Source organism: Ascaphus truei, unplaced genomic scaffold, assembly GCF_040206685.1.
Source record: "Ascaphus truei isolate aAscTru1 unplaced genomic scaffold, aAscTru1.hap1 HAP1_SCAFFOLD_120, whole genome shotgun sequence".
Taxonomy (NCBI): domain Eukaryota; kingdom Metazoa; phylum Chordata; class Amphibia; order Anura; family Ascaphidae; genus Ascaphus; species Ascaphus truei.
In genome coordinates, this window is record NW_027454070.1 from 18457 (window position 1) to 27204 (window position 8748).

The 8748-nt window shown below is 41.1% G+C and overlaps 1 long non-coding RNA gene across 1 annotated transcript; it reads right to left on the bottom strand.

Annotated features, from left to right (window-relative positions):
- Window positions 1-4010: 4010 nt before the first annotated feature.
- On the bottom strand, window positions 4011-7566 carry LOC142475381 (uncharacterized). Its single transcript, XR_012790908.1, has 3 exons — window positions 7467-7566; window positions 5731-5834; window positions 4011-4110 (listed from the first exon to the last, which is right to left on the bottom strand). It is a non-coding gene; the product is annotated as an uncharacterized LOC142475381 (long non-coding RNA).
- Between the last annotated feature and the right edge of the window lie 1182 nt (window positions 7567-8748).

Below are 8748 nucleotides of genomic sequence, written 5' to 3' on the forward strand. Positions count from 1 at the left end.
TGTTACTGCAGTTACCAATTTATTTCCATTTTAAATATTTAATTTCTCTGAAATGGTGCAAGCAAATTGTATGAAAAGTTGCAAACGAATACATGAATGTTTTGTATCCAGAGTCAGGGGGATGAGATGAGATGGGGTCATGTTCATACAGTATTTGAACTGTACATTACTAAAAGAAGGCTTTTTTTCTATGCAGATACAGTATAGTGTTTCAAACACATGCTATACACACGTACACACACATACACATACACACACACACACACACACACACACACGAGGTAATGTAAAGATGTGGGTGAACAGAGCGAAAAAGATTGTACTAGAAACGCTTATTAACATCAAAGGAATGGGCCTAAAGCAAAAGTTTGAACAGCAGCAGCAGCTGCAGTACCCCTGATATCTATGGATGGGACAGATACCCCCTGCAGACGCACGCACGCACGCACGCACGCACACACACAGGGAGGGGTCTGTAGTGTGACAGAGCACACCAGCTTCGCCACCAGGCACTCCTTCTTGAATTAAAATAAAACTATCTCCTTACCTCTTTCTGGATGCCCCCTCTTTACCAACAAGAGGGACAGGACCAGCTCTCCTCAGCTTCCATTTTCCTCTTCCTTTCCTCTCTCCCTTGAAAACTTTCTGCACCTGAGACAGTGGGAGGGAGGGAGATAGAGCATGAAACAGCACCCCAAATCCTGTCCCATTACAAGCAGCACAGGCTTCTGTCCCTCTACTCCTCTGCCTCCAGTCATTTGCATGGGAGGGAGGAGCTGCTTGCTCTCTCTCTCCCTCTTTCTCCCTCTCTCTCCTCTACCTCTCTCCCTCCCTCTCTCTTTTAGAAGCTTTACACCTGCCATCCTGCCTACAGTATGTGATGATATCACAATGTCTCTCTTACATCACAGACAGGCTGACATCATCACACAGGCTGGCGGCCAGCAAGAGACAGAAATGCAGATAGAGACACACTGACAAATACATACACTGTAGGCACAGGCACCATGCGGCTTCTGCACCATAAAAGTTCATTTGAATCAAAAATAATGTCATCTTTTAAGTGAGGCGCTATTGAAATCTTGGGGGTCTAAGTGTCAAGACAATCTTGACATAAAACGGAGGCATCATTTTCAATCATTCAATAATGATGTGCTTTTGGATGACAGTATTCTATGAGATATCATGGGAAAATAATAGGAGACATAATGGAAATACAGTATCGTCCAATTTGTGACCATAATGGGAATATACATAGCGCTTCCTTCACAGGAAATAATACATGTGACATAACGGGAATGTAGTAAGTATGTGGGTTTGGCTGGGATTATCCTACATCCTGCAGGGATATAATAACTGGGAAAACGCTATATTTGATACCGCCACGTTGTGGGATGAGCGAGTAAACATTGCATGTCATTTCCCAGAATCCCTTGCTGCAGTGGGAGCACTGTATGCTACTGTACTGTAGGTGATAATGGTTGAAATATATATATATATATATATATATAGATATATATCTATATATATATATATATATATATATATATATATATACATACACATCAACCAGTACAATAATTTAAAAGGGGGGAATTAAAATGGTTGAAGTGGATAATGACAAGTATATACCGATCCAAAAAAACAACTCCTGAGCATGTATGTACTGCTTACATGGATGTACTATTAGCATGTACAGTGTTGTTTGTTACTGCAGTTACCAATTTATTTCCATTTTAAATATTTAATTTCTCTGAAATGGTGCAAGCAAATTGTATGAAAAGTTGCAAACGAATACATGAATGTTTTGTATCCAGAGTCAGGGGGATGAGATGAGATGGGGTCATGTTCATACAGTATTTGAACTGTACATTACTAAAAGAAGGCTTTTTTTCTATGCAGATACAGTATAGTGTTTCAAACACATGCTATACACACGTACACACACATACACATACACACACACACACACACACACACACACACACGAGGTAATGTAAAGATGTGGGTGAACAGAGCGAAAAAGATTGTACTAGAAACGCTTATTAACATCAAAGGAATGGGCCTAAAGCAAAAGTTTGAACAGCAGCAGCAGCTGCAGTACCCCTGATATCTATGGATGGGACAGATACCCCCTGCAGACGCACGCACGCACGCACGCACGCACGCACGCACGCACGCACACACGCACACACACACACACACACACACAGGGAGGGGTCTGTAGTGTGACAGAGCACACCAGCTACGCCACCAGGCACTCCTTCTTGAATTAAAATAAAACTATCTCCTTACCTCTTTCTGGATGCCCCCTCTTTACCAACAAGAGGGACAGGACCAGCTCTCCTCAGCTTCCATTTTCCTCTTCCTTTCCTCTCTCCCTTGAAAACTTTCTGCACCTGAGACAGTGGGAGGGAGGGAGATAGAGCATGAAACAGCACCCCAAATCCTGTCCCATTACAAGCAGCACAGGCTTCTGTCCCTCTACTCCTCTGCCTCCAGTCATTTGCATGGGAGGGAGGAGCTGCTTGCTCTCTCTCTCCCTCTTTCTCCCTCTCTCTCCTCTACCTCTCTCCCTCCCTCTCTCTTTTAGAAGCTTTACACCTGCCATCCTGCCTACAGTATGTGATGATATCACAATGTCTCTCTTACATCACAGACAGGCTGACATCATCACACAGGCTGGCGGCCAGCAAGAGACAGAAATGCAGATAGAGACACACTGACAAATACATACACTGTAGGCACAGGCACCATGCGGCTTCTGCACCATAAAAGTTCATTTGAATCAAAAATAATGTCATCTTTTAAGTGAGGCGCTATTGAAATCTTGGGGGTCTAAGTGTCAAGACAATCTTGACATAAAACGGAGGCATCATTTTCAATCATTCAATAATGATGTGCTTTTGGATGACAGTATTCTATGAGATATCATGGGAAAATAATAGGAGACATAATGGAAATACAGTATCGTCCAATTTGTGACCATAATGGGAATATACATAGCGCTTCCTTCACAGGAAATAATACATGTGACATAACGGGAATGTAGTAAGTATGTGGGTTTGGCTGGGATTATCCTACATCCTGCAGGGATATAATAACTGGGAAAACGCTATATTTGATACCGCCACGTTGTGGGATGAGCGAGTAAACATTGCATGTCATTTCCCAGAATCCCTTGCTGCAGTGGGAGCACTGTATGCTACTGTACTGTAGGTGATAATGGTTGAAATATATATATATATATATATATATAGATATATATCTATATATATATATATATATATATATATATATATATACATACACATCAACCAGTACAATAATTTAAAAGGGGGGAATTAAAATGGTTGAAGTGGATGACAAGTATATACCGATCCAAAAAAACAACTCCTGAGCATGTATGTACTGCTTACATGGATGTACTATTAGCATGTACAGTGTTGTTTGTTACTGCAGTTACCAATTTATTTCCATTTTAAATATTTAATTTCTCTGAAATGGTGCAAGCAAATTGTATGAAAAGTTGCAAACGAATACATGAATGTTTTGTATCCAGAGTCAGGGGGATGAGATGAGATGGGGTCATGTTCATACAGTATTTGAACTGTACATTACTAAAAGAAGGCTTTTTTTCTATGCAGATACAGTATAGTGTTTCAAACACATGCTATACACACGTACACACACATACACATACACACACACACACACACACACACGAGGTAATGTAAAGATGTGGGTGAACAGAGCGAAAAAGATTGTACTAGAAACGCTTATTAACATCAAAGGAATGGGCCTAAAGCAAAAGTTTGAACAGCAGCAGCAGCTGCAGTACCCCTGATATCTATGGATGGGACAGATACCCCCTGCAGACGCACGCACGCACGCACGCACGCACGCACGCACGCACACACACAGGGAGGGGTCTGTAGTGTGACAGAGCACACCAGCTACGCCACCAGGCACTCCTTCTTGAATTAAAATAAAACTATCTCCTTACCTCTTTCTGGATGCCCCCTCTTTACCAACAAGAGGGACAGGACCAGCTCTCCTCAGCTTCCATTTTCCTCTTCCTTTCCTCTCTCCCTTGAAAACTTTCTGCACCTGAGACAGTGGGAGGGAGGGAGATAGAGCATGAAACAGCACCCCAAATCCTGTCCCATTACAAGCAGCACAGGCTTCTGTCCCTCTACTCCTCTGCCTCCAGTCATTTGCATGGGAGGGAGGAGCTGCTTGCTCTCTCTCTCCCTCTTTCTCCCTCTCTCTCCTCTACCTCTCTCCCTCCCTCTCTCTTTTAGAAGCTTTACACCTGCCATCCTGCCTACAGTATGTGATGATATCACAATGTCTCTCTTACATCACAGACAGGCTGACATCATCACACAGGCTGGCGGCCAGCAAGAGACAGAAATGCAGATAGAGACACACTGACAAATACATACACTGTAGGCACAGGCACCATGCGGCTTCTGCACCATAAAAGTTCATTTGAATCAAAAATAATGTCATCTTTTAAGTGAGGCGCTATTGAAATCTTGGGGGTCTAAGTGTCAAGACAATCTTGACATAAAACGGAGGCATCATTTTCAATCATTCAATAATGATGTGCTTTTGGATGACAGTATTCTATGAGATATCATGGGAAAATAATAGGAGACATAATGGAAATACAGTATCGTCCAATTTGTGACCATAATGGGAATATACATAGCGCTTCCTTCACAGGAAATAATACATGTGACATAACGGGAATGTAGTAAGTATGTGGGTTTGGCTGGGATTATCCTACATCCTGCAGGGATATAATAACTGGGAAAACGCTATATTTGATACCGCCACGTTGTGGGATGAGCGAGTAAACATTGCATGTCATTTCCCAGAATCCCTTGCTGCAGTGGGAGCACTGTATGCTACTGTACTGTAGGTGATAATGGTTGAAATATATATATATATATATATATATATAGATATATATCTATATATATATATATATATATATATATATATATATATATATATACATACACATCAACCAGTACAATAATTTAAAAGGGGGGAATTAAAATGGTTGAAGTGGATAATGACAAGTATATACCGATCCAAAAAAACAACTCCTGAGCATGTATGTACTGCTTACATGGATGTACTATTAGCATGTACAGTGTTGTTTGTTACTGCAGTTACCAATTTATTTCCATTTTAAATATTTAATTTCTCTGAAATGGTGCAAGCAAATTGTATGAAAAGTTGCAAACGAATACATGAATGTTTTGTATCCAGAGTCAGGGGGATGAGATGAGATGGGGTCATGTTCATACAGTATTTGAACTGTACATTACTAAAAGAAGGCTTTTTTTCTATGCAGATACAGTATAGTGTTTCAAACACATGCTATACACACGTACACACACATACACATACACACACACACACACACACACACACACGAGGTAATGTAAAGATGTGGGTGAACAGAGCGAAAAAGATTGTACTAGAAACGCTTATTAACATCAAAGGAATGGGCCTAAAGCAAAAGTTTGAACAGCAGCAGCAGCTGCAGTACCCCTGATATCTATGGATGGGACAGATACCCCCTGCAGACGCACGCACGCACGCACGCACGCACGCACGCACACACACAGGGAGGGGTCTGTAGTGTGACAGAGCACACCAGCTTCGCCACCAGGCACTCCTTCTTGAATTAAAATAAAACTATCTCCTTACCTCTTTCTGGATGCCCCCTCTTTACCAACAAGAGGGACAGGACCAGCACTCCTCAGCTTCCATTTTCCTCTTCCTTTCCTCTCTCCCTTGAAAACTTTCTGCACCTGAGACAGTGGGAGGGAGGGAGATAGAGCATGAAACAGCACCCCAAATCCTGTCCCATTACAAGCAGCACGGGCTTCTGTCCCTCTACTCCTCTGCCTCCAGTCATTTGCATGGGAGGGAGGAGCTGCTTGCTCTCTCTCTCCCTCTTTCTCCCTCTCTCTCCTCTACCTCTCTCCCTCCCTCTCTCTTTTAGAAGCTTTACACCTGCCATCCTGCCTACAGTATGTGATGATATCACAATGTCTCTCTTACATCACAGACAGGCTGACATCATCACACAGGCTGGCGGCCAGCAAGAGACAGAAATGCAGATAGAGACACACTGACAAATACATACACTGTAGGCACAGGCACCATGCGGCTTCTGCACCATAAAAGTTCATTTGAATCAAAAATAATGTCATCTTTTAAGTGAGGCGCTATTGAAATCTTGGGGGTCTAAGTGTCAAGACAATCTTGACATAAAACGGAGGCATCATTTTCAATCATTCAATAATGATGTGGTTTTGGATGACAGTATTCTATGAGATATCATGGGAAAATAATAGGAGACATAATGGAAATACAGTATCGTCCAATTTGTGACCATAATGGGAATATACATAGCGCTTCCTTCACAGGAAATAATACATGTGACATAACGGGAATGTAGTAAGTATGTGGGTTTGGCTGGGATTATCCTACATCCTGCAGGGATATAATAACTGGGAAAACGCTATATTTGATACCGCCACGTTGTGGGATGAGCGAGTAAACATTGCATGTCATTTCCCAGAATCCCTTGCTGCAGTGGGAGCACTGTATGCTACTGTACTGTAGGTGATAATGGTTGAAATATATATATATATATATATATATATATATCGATATATATATATATCTATATATATATATATATATATATATCTATATATATATATATATATATACATACACATCAACCAGTACAATAATTTAAAAGGGGGGAATTAAAATGGTTGAAGTGGATAATGACAAGTATCTACCGATCCAAAAAAACAACTCCTGAGCATGTATGTACTGCTTACATGGATGTACTATTAGCATGTACAGTGTTGTTTGTTACTGCAGTTACCAATTTATTTCCATTTTAAATATTTAATTTCTCTGAAATGGTGCAAGCAAATTGTATGAAAAGTTGCAAACGAATACATGAATGTTTTGTATCCAGAGTCAGGGGGATGAGATGAGATGGGGTCATGTTCATACAGTATTTGAACTGTACATTACTAAAAGAAGGCTTTTTTTCTATGCAGATACAGTATAGTGTGTCAAACACATGCTATACACACGTACACACACATACACATACACATACACACACACACACACACACACACACACGAGGTAATGTAAAGATGTGGGTGAACAGAGCGAAAAAGATTGTACTAGAAACGCTTATTAACATCAAAGGAATGGGCCTAAAGCAAAAGTTTGAACAGCAGCAGCAGCTGCAGTACCCCTGATATCTATGGATGGGACAGATACCCCCTGCAGACGCACGCACGCACGCACGCACACACACACACAGGGAGGGGTTTGTAGTGTGACAGAGCACACCAGCTTCGCCACCAGGCACTCCTTCTTGAATTAAAATAAAACTATCTCCTTACCTCTTTCTGGATGCCCCCTCTTTACCAACAAGAGGGACAGGACCAGCTCTCCTCAGCTTCCATTTTCCTCTTCCTTTCCTCTCTCCCTTGAAAACTTTCTGCACCTGAGACAGTGGGAGGGAGGGAGATAGAGCATGAAACAGCACCCCAAATCCTGTCCCATTACAAGCAGCACAGGCTTCTGTCCCTCTACTCCTCTGCCTCCAGTCATTTGCATGGGAGGGAGGAGCTGCTTGCTCTCTCTCTCCCTCTTTCTCCCTCTCTCTCCTCTACCTCTCTCCCTCCCTCTCTCTTTTAGAAGCTTTACACCTGCCATCCTGCCTACAGTATGTGATGATATCACAATGTCTCTCTTACATCACAGACAGGCTGACATCATCACACAGGCTGGCGGCCAGCAAGAGACAGAAATGCAGATAGAGACACACTGACAAATACATACACTGTAGGCACAGGCACCATGCGGCTTCTGCACCATAAAAGTTCATTTGAATCAAAAATAATGTCATCTTTTAAGTGAGGCGCTATTGAAATCTTGGGGGTCTAAGTGTCAAGACAATCTTGACATAAAACGGAGGCATCATTTTCAATCATTCAATAATGATGTGGTTTTGGATGACAGTATTCTATGAGATATCATGGGAAAATAATAGGAGACATAATGGAAATACAGTATCGTCCAATTTGTGACCATAATGGGAATATACATAGCGCTTCCTTCACAGGAAATAATACATGTGACATAACGGGAATGTAGTAAGTATGTGGGTTTGGCTGGGATTATCCTACATCCTGCAGGGATATAATAACTGGGAAAACGCTATATTTGATACCGCCACGTTGTGGGATGAGCGAGTAAACATTGCATGTCATTTCCCAGAATCCCTTGCTGCAGTGGGAGCACTGTATGCTACTGTACTGTAGGTGATAATGGTTGAAATATATATATATATATATATATATATATATATATATATAGATAGATATATATCTATATATATATATATATATATATATATATATATACATACACATCAACCAGTCCAATAATTTAAAAGGGGGGAATTAAAATGGTTGAAGTGGATAATGACAAGTATATACCGATCCAAAAAAACAACTCCTGAGCATGTATGTACTGCTTACATGGATGTACTATTAGCATGTACAGTGTTGTTTGTTACTGCAGTTACCAATTTATTTCCATTTTAAATATTTAATTTCTCTGAAATGGTGCAAGCAAATTGTATGAAAAGTTGCAAACGAATACATGAATGTTTTGTAT